Genomic DNA, 21,595 nt, shown 5'->3' with positions numbered 1-21,595 from the left:
TCTAGATCGAGTTGTGGCATGCCATGTCATCAAGCTTGCTATAGATTTGCACCTGAACATGCTTTTTATTCTTGGGATGATTGGAAAGTGCCTAAGAAACTTTACCGGGACAGCTTCCCCCTGAACATCTTCTCTATATCTGTTAGAGCCACAATGGGGACATTCTTGCAAATGCTCATATTCATGGCGGAAGAGGCAACAATCATTGCGACAAGCATGAATATTATTGTAATCCATGCCTATGGATTTCAATAACTTCTTGGCATCTGCACGAGATGGAGGCATCTCGTTGCCAGGAGGCAATATCTGGTCTTTCAAAAGCCAGCAAGTATGGCAATATCTGATTGTTACTATTAAGATTTAGTCAAATACAAGTTGAAAATTTATCATTTCAACAGTAGGTGTAATCTCCAAAAAAAGTCCTTACTTGAATAGTTGAGTGACACTTGTATTAGACCATCCAAAAATTGACTGCAAATTTAGCATCGTAAGAGATGCACGCAATACAGATATGTTGGCACCATTGTATAATGGAAGGCGTGCAAGTTTATGCATGGCCTCTTCCTCTGGTTCATAATTTGACCGTTGAGAATGTCGTGGTTGATGATCTTCATGTTCATGCTCCTCGAAGAGAGCTTCTCACTACAAGAATGGTCTATACATAGCGACCCTCATATAAATATGAAGAAAATAGCGGGGGTCGCTTTCGTGGATGCTTATGCGACCTTTAAATTAAAGTTGTTTATGCCACCATTGTAGCGACCCTTGCAAACTGAAAATGAGTGGTTTATGCATCGAACTTGCGATGCATAAGCCACCTTTTTTTTGGGTCGTTTATGCATCGCGAATTTTGGCAAAAACTAAAATGTGTTCATTTTCTTCGCCCGTTTCGCGTGCACTGTAGCAGCTTCAAACTTTGATTCCACGCTCACGGCGATGCGCAGTTCGTCTCTCAATCCAAGCTCACGCGGCCAGGTCAGGTTTGTGTTGGTGGGGTATCTATTTCACCAAAGGGAAAGGCACAGTGTTAGGGAGTGTAGGTGCACTGCGCTTTGTCGGACGCTCTCCCACTTGAGAGTGGGTGCGTCTGTGTGTGTGTGAGAGAGAGAGAGCGAGAGAGAGAGCGAGAGAGTGTGCAAGCGCGCGCGTGTGGCTACGTAATTAGAGACAACGCGCCCTCCCTACGCACTCTCTCGTACAAGCAATGTCACAGCCCGGTCGTGTGCTGATATTTGGCGCTACTGGTTACATTGGCAAGCACATCGCCCAGGCGAGCTTGGATGCTGGGCACCCTACGTTTCTCTTCGTCCGCCCGGAAGGTCATGACACCCACGGTGCCTCCCGCAGCGCCATTGGTCTTGCGAGCTACGAACAAGAGCACATGGTCTGCAGGGATGGCCCCAGGAAGGCCGGCATCGGAGGTGCCGGACATGAAGTGCACGCGAGGTGCGCTCCACTCATCCTTGGAGTTGTTATGCAGCCCAATTGCGATCTTGCGGTCCACACTCGTAGTGCCCAACAAGGCGGTAAGCAGGTTTACTGAGAAGTCGGCGCCAGCAATCACAGCAGTAGCAGCAGTAGCCATTGTTCTAAGGTGGCGGTTTCAACTTTCAAGCAAGCAACTGCAGGCGAAGATTGGAAGCAAGTAGTTAGTTAGTGATATATAGTGTGAGTGAACTGGACAGTATTCACAAGGCCTAGCTCTTGCAAGAGATCCGGTGCTACCTTCTTGAAGGTAAAAAAAAAACCCCAACTACACCGTCCCTCAGTCTTGAATCAAAGTTGTGAGCAGTGCAATACTTGAAATTACTTATTTGAAATAAAGTAAATGTTCCAATGATTATTCCATTCCTTCGAGACTAATTTCTGTGCTTCAGTACCTAATTGCAGGGTAGCGTAGAAGATCATAGCAGCCTGGTAGATGCAGTGAAGCAAGTAGACATTGTGATATCAGCCATGGGTGAACACAAACTTCTAGATCAACTGAAGCTAATAGAGGCCATGAAAGAAGCTGGGAACATCGAGGTAAAATCAGCAGCTGCAGGATTTAATGATGAGAGTTAGGACGACTAATTTATCATGAGCTAGATAGCAACGAGGAATAGGTAGATGAATTGGATTTGTTTATTGCAATCAGCAGTGACATGATGAATGCAGCAGGCATGATTAATTAATTGGGCATCAAGGTTAATTCAGAAGCATTGCATGCATGTTAATGGTGGGTGTAGAGGTTTTTGCCTTCGGAGTATGGGATGGATCCGGACCATCTGGTGGACTGTCCGTCGCCGGCGGGTGATTTGTTTGCGGAAAAGAGACAAGTCCGGCGAGCTGTGGAGAAGGCGGGGATCCCTTACACCTACGTCTCGACCAACTACTTTGCCGGCTACTTCTTGGCTGGCCTTGCTCAATATGGCCGGTTCTTGCCACCCACGGACAGCGTGGTCATCTACGGTGATGGCAATCAAAAAGGTCAAATCCTACGTATAACATTTTTGCCATATTTTTTTCGAAGGTTTACACCTTAGATTATGAATTAATTTTGAGATAATTTGAGGCTTTGCAGTAATCTGGGTGAGAGAGGAGGATGCTGCAGCTTATGTGATCAAAACTGTAGAGGATCCTCGTGTAGTAAACACGACTGTCTACATTCGCCCAGCAGCAAACGTCCTTTCTCAAAACGAGGTGGTGCCATTTGGGAAGAGCAGTCAGGAACAACACTACAAAAGACCCACATTCTTGAGTCTACATGGCTTAAGGACATGCATGGTAAGCATACATTCTCTCTTCATGATATAGATTTATATGAATTTTCTAAATCTGTGATGCATCTCTACATCTCTACATTATCTTAAGGAAGGGTTTCACAAAGCTGCCATGTGGCAAGAATTCGGAGGTTTGGGAAGGGGAAGAGGAGGTTTGGGTACGTGCGAAGCACGGGTTCCCAACTAGTATTTACGATAAGGTCTTGTTCTCTCTCCTTCCTTCACGAAATAGACACAGCAAGGGAAACCTATATTCTTGAGTTACGATAAGTGATAGCTTCTAATAACCTTTAGTTATGTTAATGTTTGAGCATGCAAAAGATAATAAATATTAGATGAAGTACTCATAATAACCTTCCTTTGGTTTAGTCTGACAAAGATTATGAATATTTAGTGAAATAATATTCATAATAACTTTCCTTATAGAGAGAAACTTAGTGGAGAGATGTTGTAACTAGTTGCAAAATGCATTAACATTAAACTTTCCTTATAGAGAGAAACTTAGTGGAGAGAAGTTGTAACTAGTTGCAAAATGCATTAACATTAAACGGGGTATGTCATCGTTCCGGCGCATATACCGACGTTTATACCGATGAGGACGGGGCTTTTTTAGACCCCGTTCAATGACGTCGGTATAAGCGCCGGTATTAGGCTACCATGTAGTAGTGGCACCTTTTGCACGTCTCGTCAAAGAGATTATCCTCGACCAGCGCCGGGATGTTAATCGTGTGCAAGCGGCGACACTAGGCGCTCTGTAAGGTGCCAAGGATATTTTGGTTTCGCTTTTCCAAGACGTGGTTTTGTGCATGGTGCATGCAAAACGTGTCACTATGAAGCCATCTGATCTTCGTCTAGCTAGGCGTATCCGTGGAGACGATGCTCTCTTTCACTAGATAGGAGAAGCCTTTGTAATGCAATAAATCCCTGTTTTGTAATCTCAATTTGATTAATGAAAAACCATGTCTATTTTCAAAAAAGTTGTTTTCTATTGCAAGTGATTGTCGTCTTGTCAAGGTAATTGTAGTCTTTTGCATGTAATTGTTGTCGCTACGTACATTCGACCTCATGTGAACGCTCGTCTGCCACCACCTGTCCGACTTTGGCTCGACTCGACGGGCTGATTTCTCCTGCGTATGGCCCCAAAAGGGTAGATCAGATGTGCGGGGTGCACCGGGGCCGACGGGAGGGGCCGGTGGTTGCGCCATGGACCCTCTGCGCCATGGAGCGACTGTAGCCTGTTTGACCAGGGCGGGGTGCGCCGGGGCCGACGGGGGGGAGGGTCGGTGGTTGCGCCGTGGACCCTGTGCGCCACGGAGCGACTGTAGCCTGTTTGACCTGTGCCGGGGCCTGGGGGGGCGGTGGTCGCGGCGTGGACCCTGTGCGCCACGGAGTGACTGTAACCTGTTTGACCAGGTCAAACAGGTTACAGTCGCTCCGTGGCGCACAGGGTCCACGCCGCGACCACCGCCCCCCCCCGGTCGGCCCCGGCGCACCCAACACATCTGATCTACCCTTTTGGGGCCATACGCAGGAGAAATCGGCCTGTCGAGTCGAGCCAAAGTCGGACGGGTGGTGGCAGACAAGCGATCGCAAAAATTGATTAAAACATCATGACACGACACGACAACAACATATAAACACATCAAGAAGATAATTAAAACTTAAAATCAGCTTGATAAACATCTTGATGTCATTAATTGTTTGATTTTCACAAAAGGCAAATGAGTACATTGGATCTAGCCAACTCGCTTGATGAGCTTGGTGAAAGCCTCGTGGGTGAAAGTCTTTACCGATGGTTTGTCACCAATGCGTTTGGCTATCTCTTTGGCATCAGTGATGCCTTGTCCAAGGCTAAGGCTACAAAATCCTAGGAAAGACCCCGCACTTTTATCACCAAAGCCATAGATAGCTGCTTCCCTATTGACAAGAATACATTTATGGGCATTTTGGGCTATAGGGGCTTCAAGCAAGATGGCGCTTAGGGCTCTGCACTTCAAAAATTCAGCTTGCGTGTCATTTGAAAAGTCATTGTGAATCACGCGAAGCATCTCGGCATTGAAGCTGGGGATGTTGTGCCATAGCGCAGCATCTTTTCCCTCCACCTCCTTTTGTGCTCCACCCTTTTGGCTTGCGAACCAGTCCATTTCTCTTGCGGTCTACAAAGTAGATAGAAGAATGAGTTGACTTCAAAAAATTACAAATTAAGAGGGAAGAAATTGGGTGTACTACCTCAGTGGCATCATCATGATCCACAAGGTCTGCATCACTAATATTGATGCTCCCGAGGCTGACGAAATCCGAAATGGCAAGCGGCTTGTGAGGGGCAAAGCTAGTTTCTGGCACACTCTCGTAGAAATCCTTGCACTGGGATATTTGTACAAGAGTCTCTGCCACAAGGGACTCTATTGAGGCATGATTTTTCGGGAGCGTAAGCACCTTTTTGACATTTGCAAAACTGAAGTCAATGCGGATGTCATCATCTTTGGAAGGGTGTTGTGTGTCTCGCATGCCCGCGTACATAGCAATGACTGAGAGAGCTTCATCCTGGTGCAGCCCAAGGACATGGGCGATGTCATCCAAAAATAAGAACTCTACACCTTCTACTATGATGGGGTGTAGAGTTTGCACTTCGAGCTCTGGAACTTCATCCATGACATCGTCCCCTTTGATGTCCCGTTTCACAGCCTCAGCTTGTGGCTCTTCCGCCAGAGGCACAAGTGCAAGAGATGCTTCTTGCACTCGTGTGACAATCTCCTCCTTTGGGTCAGCTTCCTTGATCAAGAGATAAGGTGTGGCTTTCTTTGGAGGAGTGGCCTTCCTCTTTCCCTTGCTTTCTTTGTTCCCTCCAAGATCAGGAGGGCAAGAGTCATGTCTCACCTCAAAAAACTTGTGCCGATGTTGCCCATTCCAAGATCTACCAGGTTATCTTCTTCCTCCTCCCTTAGATATGTGCTACTAAGGCCTTTGAGGAATCTTGCAAGCCTGAACCTGAAATTTTTGTCCGCTTTGTAGGTATGCTTGATAAGATCCACAGGCACCCAAGTCCCCTCCTCGTCTTCAAAGTTGACACAATATTCAGCCATGTATGTGTCCATGTAGCTAGTGAACGCCCCAAACACATCATTATGGAGTTCGGTGGTGCCTTCCATGTCAATAGATGTCTGAAAGATGGGTGCAAGCTTCTCGATCAAGTGATCGAGGTCAAGCTTGTGCAATTGAGATAGGAGAGCTTGGGCGGGGGTGGCCATGCTTGAGTAGCAAAGAAGGCGAGGGGACCGCAAAGATGCAGAGAGTGAGGAGATGAACTCAAAGTGGCCAAAAGTGACTTATAAAGAGGTCTTTAAAACTTTTTTTATGTTTAAAAATTCACTTAAAACCTCTAAAAAAATAAAAACACGTGACATAACTTAAAAGTGCACAAAATTGAACGCAAATTGCGAGTAGCCAAAATTGTTTTGAATTAATCTCTCAAAATCTGTTACATAGCTTGCTTGATATGGATACATCTAGGGAAGGGAATGCTTTTACAAAAGTAAGATGCCTCTTTCCTCTTACGTAGAGGTGTGTTATTAATCACAAATGAAAGGTCACCTTTCAGTGCAAACCTAAGGCCTAAGTACTCCCTTAGGTTCGCCATATTCCAATCAGCATTTACTACGATATCCCACACATCAGCTTGCGTGCTAACATGTACATCAAGCGGTTCTGCATCATTGATGTCCGAATCGAGTGCTTGCCATTCGCCTCCAGTCAGCTTCCAATGTCTGTAAGGAAAGATAATAGAGAGTTGTTGCTTTCCAAGCTGGTACTGAACGACCATCTTCTCCGACACCACCATGCACTTTAGCTTCCAATGTCTGTAAGGAAAGATAATAGAGAGTTGTTGCTTTCCAAGCTGGTACTGAACGACCATCTTCTCCGACACCACCATGCACTTTATCTTGTCACCCTGATGTTGAATAACCTTCAAATCCCATGAAGGTGGCAGAAAGGCACTCATTGCTGTGCCTACCTTTGCAATCCACATTGTAGGAGTCCGATGAACATCAGCCTCCTTGAACAAAAACACAAACAAATGTAAGGGCATGAAGAACGTGAGAGTCGCACGATGTGACCCATAGGTGCACTTCATTGCATTGCACACATCAATCTCGATCCGACGTCTGGTTAGTGCAACCAAAGTATTGTCAGGCTTTGGCCAATCATGGTCCGTGAGACTTGGTGTAGGGAGCCTCCGTAAAGTCCCAGAACCATCTCTTGACGTGGGTACAATATACTCTGCATGAAAGAAGAAAACTGAGCGCTCTAAAAGCTCTGATGCCGAACAACCAGTATATAGTAGCTTGCCGATTTCAAAGTGGTGCGCCTCAAAGGTTCCAGAAAGGGCCTCTAAAGGCTCTCATTCCACAAATGTCGACGGAAAGATGTCTGCACAGAAGATTACAAGAACATACTTGAAAAAATCAAGCTTCCGTAACATGAAATGATATTAGCATGTCTCAGTGCAGCCCATAAAACAAGAAGCACAAATAAAACTTACAATTTGCAGGAAAGCGTTTGTGATTGGCATTGTCAACACGGAGTTGCGATGCCTTGTAGACGTGTTGGATCATCACCTACTTGCTTCTGTCAGCCCCTTGCTTGAGATCCACTATGCGACCCTTCCAATGGTGCGACTTTAACCCTATGTATTTGCAAGAGACTTTGTGGGCTCCCCTTGTGCTTGGACGCATCGTCACCCACATTCCTTTTGCAAAGGTGCTTGTAACCCACAAGCTAGTGTCGTCTTGTTCGTTGCTGCTGCTAAAGGACTCCACCCTTGAACTCGGCGACTCATTGTAAGATCTCTGCAACTTAATGCTAGCAGAGCATATAAGCTGGCAAGAGGAGCTCTGATTTTATATTCACATGATCACAAAATTTTTTTTGTTAATAACGTGTGAACATGTTATTAACATGTTCACATGTTAACATGTTCTCAAAAAAGCCGGTGGCAAGCGACCTGGTAATCGGGAAAAATCCCGCCGGGCTTTTGCTATACCCGGCAGGCCCGCCGAGATAAATCGAAGCCTGGCGGGTCCCTGCGGGGTCGTCATATAGCCCGGCGGGGTACAATTTTCTATATATATGGGCCCGGGGGGCCCTTTGGGATTTCATTGCTGACAACATACACAGGTAATGAAAACTTGTGTGTGTGTGTATGTGGGTGTGTTCGTGCGGGCAGCCGCCCACTGTCGCAATGCGCGGCAGGATGTGGGTGGTCCGCCACACGAGGGATGTGTGTGTGGGTGAGTTCGTGCGGGCAGCCGCCCATTGTCGCAATGCGCGACAGGATTTGGGTGGCCCGCCACACGACTGGTGTGTGTGTAAGGCCATTCTTCGGAATGGTGCTTACCCTGGGGCACTTAGTCGATAACGCGGCTAGTCTGTGTCCTATGGTAAGTATGACACGCCGTAGTGGTACTAGTCGGTAACGCGGCAAGCATAGTATTGTTATGGCGATGTCACCTTCCCTTCCCTTCCCTTTGTCAAATGTGGACATATGGTCGGTAACGCGGCCAGTGTATGTTCGTATCCTATTGGTATTCCCATAGAATCGGGCGGCATTTTGTCGTTAACACGGCAAGTTGGTGTCGTCCGCTAGTGCATAAAATGTTTTTTGCATATTGCGGCATTTGATCGTTAACGCGGTCGAAAAAGTGTCGTAAATTTGCTTGCGTATTTCGGCATATGATCGTTAACGCGGTCGAATAAATGTCGTAAATTTGTTTGATTTGACTTGTATTGTTTTTATTGTGTTTGATCCATGCGATACTTGGTTGCTAACGCGGCATTAGTATTTCATGGATCAAAGTTTACATCATATTGTCTAAACATTTTATTTTATAATATCGTGATTCGTAACTCAAAAAATATGAATCTCTCTCTTCTTACCCCCCTCTCTCTCTCATGATACACTTCACAACTCTTTCTCTATCTCTCTCATGATTCACTTCACAACACGATAGATGTGTAGATAATGATTTTTTTTATTTCTCTTAAAATATACATAATTCTTAATAATTTCTTTTTTCTCCCTCTATTTACTTAAAAATTAAAACAATACATTATTTTTCTCTTTAGGAACTCACAAAAACATTAAAAATGTCATTTAATGTTTCTTCTCTCTATCTGTCACAACTCTCTCTTCCTCTCCTCTCTCTCTCTCTCTCTCTCTCATGATACACTTCACAATTCTCTCTCTCTCTCTCGCAATGATACACTTCACAACTCTTTCTCTCTCTCTCTCATGATACACTTCACATCTCTCTCTATTACGATAGGTATGTAGATGAGGAGTGCTTTAGGATTACAAAACATTATTTTTCTCTCTTTAGGAACTCACAAAACTATAAAAAATGTCATTTAATTTTTCCTCTCTCTATCTGTCACACCTCTCTCTCTTCCTCCCCCTCTCTCTCTCTCTCTCTCATTCGATAATGTATACACTTCGTAAGTAATAATGCGCTTGTTGCGGTTGTCTCACGTTCGATAATGTATTACATGATGTTGAGTTCAGTAATGTTGTTTGATATATTCTGTTTTTGTTTGATCATTGATAAGTAATGATACACTTATTGCTGTTTTCTCACGTTTGATGATGTATTGGATGATGTTGAGTTCATTAAAATTATTTGATATTCCGTTTTTGTATGAACATTGACGATATTGATATACTTGTTGCTGTTCTCTCACGTTTGCTTGATGTTTATTTCAGTAATGTTTGATATTCTGTTTTTTTGTGTTTAGTGATATTTGCTAGATTTACGAAGACGATCAACATGCTTTCTCCCGAAGAGCGCAAAATTGTTCTGCGAGCAATTCGCGTTGAAGCGGTCATCACAGTATCACAATGTACTGATGATGTCGTCAAAAAGATCAATGAGTCTCTGGGATACTCATGCAAGATCTCATAGACCAAATATGGAAAAATGCACAGCGTCGGCTTCGAAGCGGAGGCAACGCTGAGCTGCTAGATAGACAGAAGATAGCAGATTTCAACCATCAGCACATAACACGAACCATTTTGGGGAGCATGCGTGTAGCATGCAGTGATCTTAGAGATGCTGCCCTGCCTGAAGCCAATATGCAACGTCTACAGTTATGGGACGTTGTATGGAGCGAGCAAAGAGCCAAGAGCAAGTGCATGAAGGCGTTGGATGCAGAGTCCCTCCCCAAAAGAGTGCGCATTGCCCAGGACATCGCTGCAACGTCTAGTCAGGCAGATGCAAGTGGTACAGGTGTCATTAATCGTACCATCTACAATTCTATGTGCACACATCTTATTGGCATCCCGCACGAAGCTCTTCACGAAGGACGAACAATAGGCTCCGGTGTGTTTGGAATAGTAAAAGAGTATGCAATTAAAGGTATATCATTTTTACCGGAGCACATCACTTTTTGCGGAAAGCACTACAAAGGAGAAGGCAGCGCGAAGTTCGAGAGCTTCCAGGCAGAGCAGGGTATGTAAGTGCTACATCCATCGATTGTCCGATGCATTGCCTTTACAAAAGAGGCTCCTTGGATCACAATTTTACCGTACTATAATGGCGGTGCTCTTGGTGATACTCTTCTGAAGGTTGCCTTCAGATTCAGTGAGTTCACCAGAGCAATTTTTCGTTTGGATCGAGGATGGAGACAACCCCCGCCTGATAATATCCCTTTAAGTCATCTAGAACTTTCAAAAATAAAAGAGGTAGTAATAAACATGCCACATATTATGCATGCCCTGGTGGAAGGTCTAGCGGCAGCACATATGGCACGTATTGTACATACCGACCTACATCCTTTCAATGTAGTGTTGGATTATACAAAAGATCTAAAGCCACGCATAGGTATTATCGATTGGGGGTTGCTGCTGAGAGCGCCCAAAAAACGGGTGTCTCTCAATTTTGTTTTTGAAGCAGACAAGAACCCCGAGAAGGTGGCACAGGCAGTCTCCTACGCAGATAGAGAGCGAAATAAACGGCCGTGGATAGCCCCAGAGCTTTATGATCCATTTTTGGTAGATGCATACACTCCTGGATCTGATGTTTTTGCCTTGGGATATTTATTACAAACTTTATATGACTTTTGGCAGAAAGTGCAAGAGTTGTGGATGGATAATAGTTCCCATGACAAAGTTACCATGGATACTATTATTCATAGAGTCAAAAATTGGATGTTTCTGCCTAATCGCGATGAGCGAAAATCAATTTTGCAAGTAGTTGAATTTTTTAGATCACTAAATACTGACCCTACGACGGCACAACGTCCTCTTGTAGAGCTATCGGTGGCATTCACCCCAACTTTGTAATGATACAGTATCAAGAGATTAAGTTTCAGGAATGGCATTTTGTTTCTCTCTTCAAAATTTAATGTGTCCAATGTTTCAAAATTTTGTTTCTCTCTTCATTGAGTCTTTGCAACATCTCTCTCCTCTTGTGGTGTTTAAGTTTATGTTTTCTCTTCAAAATTTGATGTGCGAGCATTGTTTGAAGTGTTTTTGGAGTCAAGTGGATATTTCTCATCTAGTCTTTGCAATACATATCTCCTCTCGTGATGTTTGACTTCAAGATTTTGAGAGCAACGGTCAATTTATCTTACGTTGATCTTTACAGTTCATTAAAATCCTAAAGTCATTTACGTTCATGCAGATATGGAGCAGGCGCAAGCGAACGAGCATCAGGAGTTAGCCAAGAAGGCATACGAGCGAATGAAGGCCCTTGCACATGGCCTGACAGCCCGCGAAGCTACAAGAACAGCATGCAGGTTATCGAAATGGACAAATCCAACTTATGCCCAATGGAAAGACATAAACAAACGCGTAACCACAGAGATGATAAAGGAAATATGGCCATGTCCAGATGGCGAGATTAAGAAGGGAAGATGGAAGATTTCTCGTTGCACTCACAATGATATCAAAACTAATGCCGAGCGCATTTTCTTGGAGGTGTACGGTCGTCCTCTCCATAACGCCGACGCTCCACTCTATTTTGCTAAAATGCTATATGCTCACTTTATCCTAGAAACTCCAGTGGACTTCGCCTCCAGAGAGGCCACTGTCAACACCCACGACATACGTGAAGAGACAGTGACATTCACAAGAGAAGAACTTGCTCTCATGGTGGAGGGCGCTGGACTAGAGTTAAACCAGGCCAAAGAAAGCTTAGGGGCACAGCTAGCAGAGAAGGAGAAAGAAGCTGACCGATTAACTCAAGCGTCAACTCCTCCCCCGGCCAATAGAGGGATTCAAGAGCAGCTAACAAAGATCAGCCAAGATGTGGAGAGCATCTCCTCACGTATTGCTCCTGTGCGCCAAGGAAACCACATCTCTCATTTTTTGATACATCCTGATCTTGTGGGAGTTTCTGCTGAGGCTACAAGTTCCTCCATCCCCCAATGTCCTGTATGTTACAAAGTATTCGATGGGTGGAGCGGCCAGTATATACTACCATGTGGACACTATTACCACTTAATATGTTTAGTGAGACAAATGCAAAATACTTCCACATGTGCATTGTGCAATGTCCCAATAAATCAAGGTATTTATACAGTGTTCGGCATGGCTAGCGAATATAAACCACCAAGACCTTTAGATGCAACTCCTAGTGCAATTCGCAATTTATTTCAAGATGAGAGCTAAGAAAAACAAATTCTACTTTTGTATTGATAATTTCTCCAAATATGATCATTTGTACAAGTACTTTTTATTAAATTAATGAAGTGACTTCTTCCTCTATGTCAGTATCTTGCTCCAAAATTCTTTCACCGTTTACTCTCTCGTCTGCTAAATTAAGCTCATCTAAGTCAATGTCTAAATTGTCTTCTATCTCAAGGGTGGTGCACAACGTACGTCCAACATCAAAGTTCTCATCTACTACATCTTCACAATTGTACATCCATCTGGGCATATCTTCTTCATACTCTTCGCTTTCGATGTCTCGCAAGATCTTTTCATTGCAGTACATGTAAACAAGTTTATCTGCTCGATCTGCAAGAAGTCGATTGCGAATAGTACTATGAATATATTTATACATGCTCCAGTTTCTTTCTGAGCCTGAGTTTGAAGAGCACTGACTTAGAACCTTCATCGCAAGGTTGCGCAATAAAGCATAATGCTCACCACCATTCATCATCCACCACTTCCATGCAGGTTGCTCTTTAGCCATTTGTTGAACAAGGGAGTTGGAAAATAAACCCTCTTTCAACCGAAATGAGGTCATCTCCTTTATGCACTGTACACGATCATCATCATTATTATAGAAAGTGTTTACCACTTTATAAAAATCTTGCACCACCTCAACGTTGGACATCAAATCCATATTCCAATATTCAGGATCTAACATGTAAGCAGCACTGTGCAGTGGTGAATGCGCTCCAATCCATCTAGCATGAAAGTACTTCAACAGAACTTTTCTTTGTCTACTGGAGAATGGTACACGCCATTGCTTTTCCACCACTGAATGCTCTAATTTCTCAGGACACTCCAAACTCCGCTGGACAGTCCACCATTGTATCCATGCTTTTCCGAGATTAGGCGCTCTTTGATTAAGACTTCGTACAGCATACATAACATGCATCATTACATGGTATGCATCCATCACACTGTTCCACCAACTTCTTCTCGTAAGTGCTCCCTTCAAGACTTTGATTTTCTCTTTCACTTTTTCAAGTTGAGTGTTCTCCCAGTCATGAAATGCCATGCATGTAAATGTTTCACAAACTGCATCTTTATTTCTAAGAAGAGACTCAAAAGTGTAAAAGTGAGTGCAAAACCTAGTCTCCGCTGGAAGCTTTAACGTAACTGACATGCGAGGTCGAAACATATCTAAAACTCTCTGTCTCTTGAGCATGAATTTCACAAGCTGGCGAGCAGTGTCGACGATTGAGGCAAACCATTTGGTATCATCAGATTTATACCAATCTTTTAATACAAGATTCAAACTATGAGTATTACAGCCTACCAGAAAAATATGTGGATATTGTCGCTGTAGGATTCTGGATGCATTTTTACAAATTTTTGCATTGTCCATGATGACTTGGACTACATTTTTGGCACCCACTTCCTCTATCACAGAGCTAATGACTTGAGCAATGTAAGCCCCAGTTTTGATTGAACCAGCTGAATCCACGGCACGGATGAAAGTCTCACCTCTAGGTGAAATAACCATTACATTAATTAATGGTTTTCTTTGCACATTAGACCATCCATCACTTACTATACTACATCCAAAAAGCTCTATATTGCTAAGAATTATTCTTTGTACACGTTCTTTTACCTGCGCATAACATTTCTCTAATAGATCATTTCGCATAGCATGGTACGTAGGCGGTGAAAACCCTGGTCCAAACTCACCAATTTTCTTCCATGCTCTCTTCCAATGCTCACTGTCCACCATCATCATAGCACTCCCAGAAAAGTAAATCGCTTCAGCAAGGACGAGTTGTGCATCATCGAGTCAACCTTGACGTAGGCTTTCTTGCAATGAAGTTTGACGCATGGGTATATTTCCTACGTCAAAGTTTCGCTTGCAAGAAGATGCACTAGGTAGATTACTTTCTGGTTGCACATCGGGGTACAAGTAGGCGATGTAGCGGGAGTTTGATGATTAGAACAACAATGTTCTTACTGCCTTGATACATAAACGGTAGGAGTGTCATGTTTTCTTGAATCTTTCTTTTGAATTTCTTCTCTTATGCGTTTGGCCACTATAGGTGCAGAGGGGTGGGTACATGACTTTTTCTTTGGTCCGCCTAAAAAGTGTTCTCTTAGTCAAGGCGCCCCACCTGATTTTACTGCATGGCATATCTTACACTCCCAATCTATGAATCGATCACCAACGATAATTGCATATTGCCACTCTATCCCAGGTGCCTTTTTTTTCTGCTATTTGAAATTTGGACTCTATTGGAGGTATCACTGGATCCAACATTGTCCTCCATCTCAACAAATAACCTATTCAACCAAGCATATAACAATGAATACACAAATGAAAAAACAACAAATCACTCACGTATGACAAAACATACATCTGCAGACAAAGTACTTCGAAACTATCTTGACAAATACAAAAGATCATCACATAACATAAAACTACTTCAAACTATCTTCCAAGGTCTTACTACAAAACTACTTCGAGACTATCATGCACATTGCACCCCCAATGAAGGATGCCTTTTGTACCCAATTAAGGATACTTTATACAATCAAAGATCTATGCTTGCCCAATACTCTAGTATAGGACAATAGACCTTCTCTAACATTCACAAAAAAAATCAAAGATCTATGCTTGCCCAATACTCTAGTATAGGACAATAGACCCTTGTCTACTCTAAACTATATCAAGTATCAAGAACCAATACAAGCCCCTAAGCAGGACTCTTGGCTCCATCAAACCATTCATAAAGCAGAATGAGGTAGATTACGTACGTGGCTCAAATGCAAAGCTGAATGACTCCAAATTTGTCCCTAAATCTCTGCAAGTATTAGCTACGAACCACACCCTGCCCCCAGTTCAAAGAACTAAGGACGAGTGGCCCAATAGCCTTAGGAGTGCCTAAAAGGAAAGACGACAGCCCCTAAAATAAGGACGTTCTTCCCAAGAGGACACTTCTAGCAACTCGAGAGCTCTACAAGTACTTTGAGGAGAGATATCACGCCCCCAAAACAAGGACTATCTTCCCAAAAGTTGTACGATGGGTGTCGGGCAGTGTTTATATACAGAATAATACCCCGTCGGTGTTCCTTGTTTTTCCCGATGGGCCCGCTGGGCTTTTGTCTTTCCCGGCGGGCCCGCCGGGAAAACTCTGTATCCCGGCAAGCCCGCCGGGAAAGATAGAAGCCCGGAGGTGTTACTGGACTAGTGGGTTCCGGCAGGTCATTTCTCAGGTCACGTGAATATACAATGTGATCACAAGTTTTAATATGTTAACACTAGGTTTTGTTAACGTGATCACGAAATTGTGAAGACGTTAATGAAATCCCTGAAGAGGAGTCAAGAATGTGTATAAGCTAGCAAGAGGAGAGTGAAGAATGTGTGCAAGCAAGAGAGGATGGACTTGATGGGGAAAAAAGTGGACTGTTTTCCAAGCTTTCCATAGCCAAGAAGGCACAGAAAGATAGATCTAACTTTAGGAGGGAAGGGGAAGGCTGAATGGGGACGGAGAAGGCCAAAAAATGACTCTTTTAGTTAGAGAGAGACTCAAAACCGAATTGCTAGTTTTAGAGAGAGGAAGAGGGAGTGGGGAGAGGGAAAAGTAGATTTAAATGAGGGATAATGATGGGCGGGCGTTTTTGGCCCTAGCCCACTTTTTGAGGTGGGGTCATTTATACCAGTTTGAGCTGTCTTTATTAAAAAAAGGTGGAAAATTTGATTTTATTGAAAGATTTTGCATTTTTCAGCCCAATTTCTTAAAAGAAAATGGTATGATTCAAGTTTGAACCCTACATATTAGGGACAGGGAAACCCAACATTTTTCTCCACATGGCCTTCTCCCATTGCACCACTCCTTAATGACTATCATTAGGCTTGGGACAAATTAAAGGGCCCAAGAAGACCCCAAACAAGTCCTAATGTGTTTATCACTGTTGGGCCTGTAGAAGCCATCCAAGGGGTCAAACACGACAATGTAGTAGCTCTCTTGTTGCACCTTATGAGACAAGGTTATTTAATGCCAAGTCATCTTTGAAAGAGGTATCATCCCATGTGGATTGTACCAAGGTTAAACATGTGGGATTGTACCTTATGGACATGTGGGATAGAGGCCTACTTCAGGTACATGAGTCATGTCTTGAATCTTTTTTCATAACATAGACATGATATTTACAATGATGGATTTCACCTTTCCTAAGCATATGCATTTGAATAATTATTCCATAACTAAAATATCCTCACAAACAACAATCAATTAAATTAATTAAAATAAATTATTATTTCTACTATTTGAAATGCTTTATGTATAATAACTGGTTTTTTGGGGGGGTTTTCTAATAGAACATTAATAAACTAGAAAAAAAGTGAAATGTGAAATTGGCGTAAAGAATTGTATAGGCAAAAACTTGGATCATATCTACTATGAGTGTTGGACAAAAAAAGAGGCATAATGGAATTTAGCAATATGCATGGAGTGATTAAAAAGAGAAGATGAAAGGATTTAGTAGTTGGAAAAACGGTAATAGATGGATGCAACCTTGGTGACCCAAAATTCTTTCACTATGCACACATCTAGATAGGTAATATTTGGGAAATGATGTAGAATAAATGCCCACACTTCCAAGATGTGAGTTGAAATCTCTTCTACATTGTCAACACTTCCAAGTACGATAGTTTGGGAAGCTATGAATTGGTGTAGAGAGGAGAAATCACCCTTCCCTAAGAGAAACTTGTTGATTATCAGTAATTAATTACTATTGAATATATGATATTTTACCATTACAAGGGCTGTTATTTTAAGAATAGATCCAAAGATGGCTTTAAATAAACATAGTTGGGATGATTTTACTTACCAAGGAAAGGTAAAGTGTGAGTATAAGGTTACGAAATGCTAAGACAATTTCAAAAAGAGAGGAACAAGAAATATTTAAGAAAGATGGGACAAACTCATTCAGCCTAGATAGACTAGACCCTTATTTACTCATAAAAAATATTATTCTACCAAATTTTAGGTTTAATCGATTCAGTGAGAGTATATTATTATCTAGAAGATTATAGTTTAGAAAATATTAAACTCCAAGTATATTTTTCTTTGAGGCTATGTTACAGAAGAAAGTTTAGAAATACATCTCCAAACTAATGAATTACTAAGGTAGAATTACCACTAGTCTTGAAGAGATGGATCTTTTTGATATCAATAGCCTTTTAAAGAAGATGATTCTTGGAAAAGATATTAGATGCTTCACCTAGTATCTAAGGTGGTCGATGACCATCAATCCCACTCACTGGAAAGAAAATTATGGACCATTAATAAGCACAGAAAAATCCTTTATGGATTACCTATTGATAATATTGAGTGTTTCCTAAAACTATAAACAGCGTAAGAAACATGTTACTACCTTGATTAACTAGAGCTTTTAGCAAGAAATATTTGAACATTTCATTAAGGAAGGTAAAATACTTAGGTAGGTGGCTTATAAGTCATTTTCACTTGCAACCCCTTTGGCCATCGCTTAGATTGTCTCATTTTGTAACAAACTAGGGGTAAGTAAAGCTTTGTTGCTTTATAACAACTTGTAACAGTTTCTTCCTAGTGGGTAGTGCTTGGATGGATGTAGCAAAGGGGATTATTCCGGGATATGTACGTTGTGGACTAAAAGATAGACAATTGAGCGGATAGTTAACCTGAAGAGTTTATGAGCTAAGTGATTGCCACAATATTATACTATGAGGGTCTAAGCTAATGTTGAAGAATGTCTCATGGGTTGGTCTTTAACTTGTCTCTGTCCTACTCTACATAGTTATGTCTATTCCGTGTTCATTCTGTGCGTTCCTATCTGGACGTGGACTCCTATCCGGAATCATGAAGGACCAAGGAACTAGCTTACTTGTAGTCACGTCTAAGTCCCCAAGTTTAGATAGTCTAGGTCAATGCTCCAACGTTGGCTTATCACATTGTCCACAAATGCATTAGTCCCTTCTCTTTAGGAGTGACTAGGTGGTCCCAAACTGACACTTTTGGCGATCGTGCTGGGGAGAGGTATGCTGGGAAAGGGAGTAGAATGATAGAGGCTAGTTTTGAGGTAAGTTTTGCACATGAAGTCCGAAAGAAAAGCTAGTCAAGGTAGATCAAGAGAGGAAGTGTGCACGTTTTTGTATCGAGTATGTTCACAAGGAAGTCATAGGACTACAAATGGATAGGGCATGGAGAATGAGGAAAGCTCAAGTAGAGCGATGTGGTACCATCGAAGAAGTTGGAGGCCTCACGAAGTGAAGGGCGACTGCATCATCCCCAGGAAGACATTTGGAAGGGATTCCATGCTTATAAGAATGACAGAATGAGGTACCTCTGAGAAGTCAAGAGGGAGGGGAAGGCACCGGGAGCTTCAAAACAGGAGACAGTAAGATCAAGAAGAGGAAGAATCGACAAATTTGGAATGTACATCAGTTGGACATTAAGATTGCATTCTTGAATGTTCATTTACATGAGGAGGTGTATGTATTATAGCCTCTTGGTTTTGTGAAAGGAGAAGAGTCTAAAGTATGCAGGTTGAAAAAGACTCTTTATGCTTATGTAGGCTCCTAGACCATGGTATGAGAAGATTCATGCATACTAGGTGGCAAATGATTTTTGTAACAATCCAACAGAGAGTACCCTCTATGTGAAGAGAAGTAAGAACATATTTTTGGTTATCATTCTATATGTTGATGACATGCTGCTCACATGGGACCCAATATAATACGATTTCAGCCTTTAAGGCTGATTTGCAATCATCGTTTGAGATGTCGGATTTGGGGCCCTTGCATTATTATTTGGGGATTCAGTTTATACAGCACAATGATCGCATTGTTATGCTACAGTCTAAATATATACAGAAGCTATTGAAGAGGTTTACTCTTGAAGATTTTAAACATGTGGCTACACCTACAGAGACAGGTACTCGACTTAGTCTTCAAGATGCAAGAGGCTTGCTGGTTTAAATCAGTAGGCTATTGGATCCCTTCTTTATGTATACAACACCAGGCCATATATATAGTATGTGGTCTCGTAATTGAGCAGATTTATGCATAGCCTAGGTACGAAGCATTCGCAGGCTGCCAAGCAGGTTTTTCTCTATTTGCAGGGCACTCAGTATTCTGGATTGTTTTATCCAAAGGGGGGTGAGTCACAACTGCATGCTTTTAGTGATTTAGATTGGGCTGGATATTATGACACATGAGTGTCCACTAGTGGGTTTTGCTTTCACCTTGGTGATTCATGTATATCATGGCTGAGCTAAGAAGGAACCAATAGTGGCTACTTCAAGCTGTGAAGCTGAGTATAGGGAAGCTTTTATAGCTACAGTTGAGTGTGTGTGGCTCGGATGTCTTATAGGTTGATTTGGGTGTTGGATAGTCATCTAGAACTACAATTTTCACTGACAGCCAGATCGTATTAGTAATTATAAGGAACCCAATGTTTCATGCTCGCACTAAGCACATTGAGGTGCATTACCACTTTGTCAGGAAAAGACTCTGTGGTAGAGATCAGCTTGGTCTTTGTGCCTACATATAACAACATGGCAGATTTATTCATGAAGGCTCTTCCCCATGAAAAGTTTGAAGCATTTCATAAAGCTTTGGGATTACTACCTTTTCAGCATTGATCATCCATACCCTATACATGTTCACATTATCACTTTAGGGAGGATTTTTAGTATTATATGGTAGTGATATGTGTGAACACACTTAGGACCGTTGGGGCACTTTTTCCCTCACTAGGAGGTTTTTTCCCCGTACATATGTACACCCTCTTATCTACTCATTTTGCGGTGTATACTTATCTTTTGTATCTCACACACATTTGTTCAATCTAATCTAGTAAGTTTGTGTGCTCTCAAGCTTCTCTATCTTGTGTGTGTGCATTGTTACAATCCTAACCCTAACTCCAACACATACTCTATTTTGGACTCGGGCACTTCAACATCTTGTTCACCATCTTAAGGACTCTAAACATCATCAACATTATTGTCAAAGTGTACGTCCACCATAATGAAAGGAAAGGGTGCCAAAAAGGGCGTTCACATGCGAAAAGGGAGAAAACTAGGGTATATATTCATGCTTTGAATTTGTAGTAGGCTGGTCCAAAACCCTTGCAGGCTTCTCTCCAAATGGTCTTCACAAACTCTTTCTCTTCGGTGAGAAAGAAGAAGAAGGAAGCTTGAATTTATAATTTTATAGGGAGGAAAAGTCGAAAGCAAGGTGTGCTTTTTGAGTTTCATTTTTTTACCAAAAACATATATAAGAGAGAGAAAGCTTTTTATAAAATCTTTGATGTGTTCTTTTTAGCAAGTGTTAAAATAACACTTAGTTGTAAAACCCAAAAGTATGTGGATTTCTCCAAATAAAACTGGTTGCTTGTGTTTTTTTAAAAAACCACTCACCATGCTTTTTTTTAAAAAAAATTGTCATGTTTAATATTTGGCAAGGGTGTACTAATCTTTTAAAAAACATATTACTTTTGTAATAATAAAACGGGTTTCTTTCTTTTAAAAAAAAGGTGTACGTGTAAAAAAAAAATTTGACAATACTGTTTTTTAATGTCACATGTCGACCTAGATGTGAGACGATCATAAAATGTATTTGTACACAAAAATGGATGTATAATACAGTCTCACGATGTGAGACAAGGCCACTCCTCCATGAATCTTGCTATCCCTTCGTCTCACCATCCACAGGGCATCCATATAGAGGGACAAAATAGAGGCCTGCTTCATGCATCTGCCATAGATGGGCGATGTAAAGTCCTGTGGGGAGCCGACCTACCTAGAGTCCAAAGATGGTGCATAAGTGAATTTAGCAAGAGCCGATTTGAATGAAAAACGACCACCTTGTAGGCAGAAGATGACAAAATGGGGATGATGTTGATACGAGGAGTAGGAAGCAGAGTGATACGAGGCGGCATTTGGGTGGAGTTAAAAAGTGTGACGATGGTGTCGTTGAAGGAAAAGGGTGTGGCATTGGAGGGAGTGGAAGGAGCGGGTGTGGCGATGGAGGGAGCAGATGGGCGCATGGCGATGGAGGGAGAGGATGAGCAATGAAGCAAAGTAGAGTAGAGTGAAGAGCAGAGGTAGTACAAAGTAAGTGATGCAGTATCATAATAGCCGAGTAGGAGTCTCT

At 42.3% G+C, this 21,595-nt stretch overlaps 1 pseudogene; it reads left to right on the top strand.

Moving 5' to 3' along the window:
• The first annotated feature begins 1,127 nt into the window (after nucleotides 1-1,127).
• On the top strand, nucleotides 1,128-21,516 carry LOC147634992 (bifunctional pinoresinol-lariciresinol reductase 1-like; annotated as a pseudogene).
• Nucleotides 21,517-21,595: the final 79 nt, after the last annotated feature.

The sequence above is a fragment of the Cibotium barometz genome, chromosome 10 (genome assembly GCF_041138505.1).
Source record: "Cibotium barometz isolate CiBa-2024 chromosome 10, ASM4113850v1, whole genome shotgun sequence".
NCBI classification, from domain to species: domain Eukaryota; kingdom Viridiplantae; phylum Streptophyta; class Polypodiopsida; order Cyatheales; family Cibotiaceae; genus Cibotium; species Cibotium barometz.
Note: the sequence above shows the minus strand (reverse complement) of the source record. Positions and strands in the feature narration are given on the sequence as shown.